This window comes from Pinus tabuliformis, chromosome 4_2, assembly GCF_031772625.1.
Source record: "Pinus tabuliformis cultivar Carrire ecotype Pingquan chromosome 4_2, CPIR1, whole genome shotgun sequence".
Classification (NCBI taxonomy): domain Eukaryota; kingdom Viridiplantae; phylum Streptophyta; class Pinopsida; order Pinales; family Pinaceae; genus Pinus; species Pinus tabuliformis.
In genome coordinates, this window is record NC_142304.1 from 700368850 (window position 1) to 700373668 (window position 4819).

The following is a 4819-nucleotide window of genomic DNA, read 5'->3' on the forward strand; positions in this document are numbered from 1 at the left end:
ATCTGGGAAAGAAATAACATTTGACCCAAGCACACTAAAGAATTCAAATGTACAACATAAAAAGACATTGCAAGCACTAGCAATTTCTTCCAAACCTGACACTCAAGGAACTTCCACAATAAGACATGTTGGTGATTCAACATAGTTAATTGAGTTGCATCTTGTGTGTAATGACTATTTGAGAGATGTAACAGTGGAAAATATATTTATTTTGTTTTCATTTCATTCTATATATGTGGGTTGAAGTAAGTGACCCAAGGCATGTGGCTTTGGTGATTTGTATTGGATTAATTGGTGGTCTTTGAAAATATGACTTGGAAGTTGGATCATTGTTTCTTTGTGTTGGAAGAGAAACCCGTGACTTCAATTCTAAGCCATTTCAAATGTAACTTGTTGCATCGTTTAACTATATATTCTATTTTTTTCCAATATTCCTTCGGATGAATTATTCATCATTTATTTTATTTGTTGGTTGGGTAGGTTGGAGACTCTGGGAAGCCTCAGATGAAACCTCATGATCCTTGTCATATTCTTCACATGAATTCAGGTAATGATAATGTGAACTTGAGTGGGATAGGTAAACATTTTATCCTAGTGAGAAGGTAGATATGTATGGCTTTAGGACCAACAACTACAAATATGGGTCCAAATTTGTAACAGGTTCCGTATTTGGCTAATATTGAACATAATTTCATGGAAAATCTTGCAAGAATTGTTGAAATGCTAAAAAATTCTAACATGAAAACAGTACGAGTTCTATCGTCACAGATGTTTGTTGGGCAATCAATTAGAGAAATTGAACCCATTGACATGGATCAAGAATTCATTGAATCTTCTAAATTTTGAAAAGAAGATACTACACAGGACATAACACTTCCAAAGTATTCTAGCATGGTTATACCCCTCATAGAGTTTTTCAGATGAAAATACCACTTCACACAAAAACATTTGAATCCTTGGGTTGATGTGGATCATCTCTTGGAAGGGCTAAGTGAAGAGAAATGAGTTGCAATCCAGCAGGAACAACATGGAGAATTGATGAAAAAAATAAGATGTTTAGTGCCAAGAAATGTTGCCGTGTTTTGGGCCATGATTAGACACTTCTAAATTTGGCTAAGGTTTCATTAAATATAAGCCATATTGTTATAATTCTGTTGATTAGTAGGAAAAGAGGGATGTGAAGTAAATGAACTGATTCATGGTAATATGAGTATATAAATGTTGCTAATTCGTGATTTTTTTTGTCCAACAATTTATTGAAATAGATCATGTGCATGAGGAAATTCTAAGGAAGGAGGAGGAGCAAGACCAAGAGAAACCTCAACATTAGATTTTTTTCTTTCCTTGTATGGGAATGTGGACTAAATTGTGGCCTAACATCTGAAATTTTTTGGACAAGGTTACTATAATTTGGATTGAACTATTAATATCTTTGCAAACTATAGTTCTTACAGGCATCATTCGATTTACAATGTGGAATTGGAAACTTCTATGCATGCCAATAGATGGATCTATTCTTTATTTCATCTAATTCATTCTTTGATCATTTATGTTCCAAGAAAGAATGTTGTATGAACAACATGTTTAGACAATGGGCAATAAAGTTTATGCCATAGAGATGGCCAAAGTACTTGATCCCACAAGAAATTTATTTGCACGACGTGTTATTTTGAAGGGTGATGAGGCTGATCTAGATGGAGATGATAGGCTACCTAAAAGTAAAGATCTAGACAACATTTTTGGAATGGAATATGGAGTAGTAATTATCGATGATTCTGCAAGGGTTTGGCCTCATCATAGATATATTTTAATTGTGGTCGAAAGGTAAGTTCATTTCAATTCTTTTTTAGTGTCCAATCAAGACCTTATAGTTGTTAATGTTTTTCTTTCAAAAGTGGTGGTTAAAGATATATGTTACTGTTCCTAAAACTAAGAGACTTCCATGCATATATACATGCATTTTCCCTGTGGTAGGTGCCAATTTGGATTTCTAGGGTTGTCATTGTTAGAAGTATATGTTGATGAGAAGCCAAAGGATGGAACACTGACATATTCTTTAGCAGTGAGATGCTAAAAATTAAAATATAACACACATTGTGTTCATGACACAGAATTTAGAGATATTTCTTGAGTTGACATTGTATTGTTGCGTTTCTAACGCATATACCCTTCAATTCAAACATAGGTGATTGAGATAATTCACCACAATTTTTTCTCAAATAAACAGTTGCATGAAGTGGATGTCTTGTAATTTCTTGTAGCTGAACAACAAAAAGTTTAAAAAAATTGTAAAGTGGTTTTCAATAGGGTTTTTCCATTTAGAGAAGCATAGCCACATCTTCACTCTTTGTGGCATATGGATGAACAATTTGGTGCAGTATGCACAACACAAGTTGATGAAAAAGTGTATCATGTTGTAGCCCTTGCCCCTAGGACTGACAAGGTATGCATTTTACCTTTTGTCAAAAGAATACTAACATTAGAAATGAAAAATCATTTACCAGGTAATGTTGGTCTTTGAATATGCATGCTTGTTTACTACTAATAGAAGATCACTTTATGTGCATCAAGAATGGAAAGAAGAAAAAATATATATTAAAACTAGTGGTCTAATTGTAAGAGAGTATTAATTCCTATGGTTTGTGGAAAATATGGATGTGTGTTATGATCTAGAGATATTAGGGTTGTCTTGGTTTTTGAAACTGATATTTTTCAGGATGTAAATGAATATGAAAGAAGAAAAATCAAGTGGGTACATTTGGTCAGATACTTTGGAAGGGGGTGTAAAATTAGAATTTGTTTTCAAAGAAGCATGACATGTCTCTGAATAGGTTACATCCCCATTTCCACCCTTTGATAAAATTGGAATTAAGTCTGTTCAAATGGAAGGTGAAACAGTAGTACCAATGAAGGAAATGAAAATGAATTGGGTTCCATACATTCCATTTGAAGACAGGTAGCTATAAGAGTGTATCTCTACTGCCTTTTAGTGTTTATTTTCTTTTTGAAATTTCATGTACACATATTTTAGTGTTGAATATTATCACTTGAAACTACAACCTTAGTTCAATTGAGCACTTGAAAACTCAAATCTTTACTTTGCAGTGTACACAATGAAGGTGGGTGTAAGAAAATTATTGAAATCATACAAATTGTTTTTTCCAACCATTCAATATTGATTCATGCATTACTCTAACATCAGGACTAACTTGGTTTGACAGTGCGCCATCTTTCCCACGTTTTTAGTAACTAATTAGCGTGGGGGTGATGTATCAAAACACTTATGGTGTGCATATGTGTAAAGGTATATTGAATCTAGAGGGTGCATTCATCACTTAGCATTATAGATTAGTCAATGAATGGATCAATAATGGAAAACCAAATCAACATTGGTTGAGGAAAGAAGGGGAGAAATTCCTTTTCCCAGGTGAAGGTCCAATTTGCATTCTTTACATGTATGTTTTGTGTTATCTTGCATTCACATTCATTCTTTTGTTATGTACACTAAAATTTTAAGTAATATTGGATGAAGCTTCAGAGTTTGTTGATTCTCTTAGTTTTTCTTAAATTGGTTTACTTAAGGTATCTGCAGTTTCCACATGTGATGCCCATATCTTCTAATTTTTTAAATATTTTCTAGAAATATCTTCAGTGGTTGTAAACATTTATCAGATTTAGATAAAGAAATGCTTGGAAATGATTGGTATCTTTAATATATTTATTATTTCAGAGGCATACAAAGCCTGTACACTCAGTTTGTTGAGATACAAGTGAGCTGTAAGTGAGGATTATGTGAGGGTGTGGTTTTTCATGCTAGAAAAGGTGGTAAATGTGTACATGAACTGAGTTGTAGTGGAAATAAATTCCATTCATGTGGCTTTTATCCAAGCTATCCAAAAGTTTTGGTAATTGGATGCTATCAAGTAGTCACATTTGGTATTTGACTTAAAAAATATTACTTATTTAATATGGGTTTTTTTCCTTGTAAGAGTTGGTAACTTTTGGTAATTGGATGCTATCAGGTTAGTAACATTCAATATTTGACTTCAAAACTATTACTTATTTAATGTGAGATTTTTCCTTGTAAGATTTGGTAATAATAGATGTTGTGATTGAGATATGTGATTTGTTAATATTTATTATGTTTGATTGCAGTCATTGGAGCTATGGAATATGGAAGAAAACAAGAGTATGACCCTTCTTGCACACGATATTGAAGCAGGAATTGAAGAAAGAGGAGACTAATAACACTGGAGCGACAAATACAAAAAGAGAGAAAGAAGAGAACCAGTCTAGTGATACCCTCAAAGCCAATATCCTGCATGAGACACACACATACAGACTGATGGTCAAGCCTTTAGAGTTGGTGAATTCATCTGCAATGCTTTGGAAAAACAATGATAATGTTTTGAAGTGATGAAACAATATTTCATTTGTAAATTCTAGTTCAACCAATATTAAGTTGGAAACTCATATTGTAATACTTGAAATTTCATATAATATAATTTGTGGTTGAAGTTATTTATAGTTGTACTTGATATTATTTAGTGTTGTAATTAACATATGTAATTTTGTGTTTTCATATTAGATGAACATGCACATTGTATGACATTTTTTTTTTAAATTTAGTCACAAAATAATACTAAATAATTTATGTTGATTAATAATGAACATATAAAATCAATCTAAAAATACTAAATTAGTAGTTTATATTGACTAATGATGAACACAAATAAAATGAATATACAATTGTTGGAAATAATACTGAGAGGGGGGGGGGGGGGTGAATCAGTATTATCAGATCAGTAAAAACTTTCCA

At 32.4% G+C, this 4819-nt stretch overlaps 1 pseudogene; it reads left to right on the plus strand.

The window, feature by feature from the left end:
* The first annotated feature begins 948 nt into the window (after positions 1–948).
* Positions 949–2960, plus strand: LOC149171407 (RNA polymerase II C-terminal domain phosphatase-like 3; annotated as a pseudogene).
* The last annotated feature ends 1859 nt before the right edge of the window (positions 2961–4819 follow it).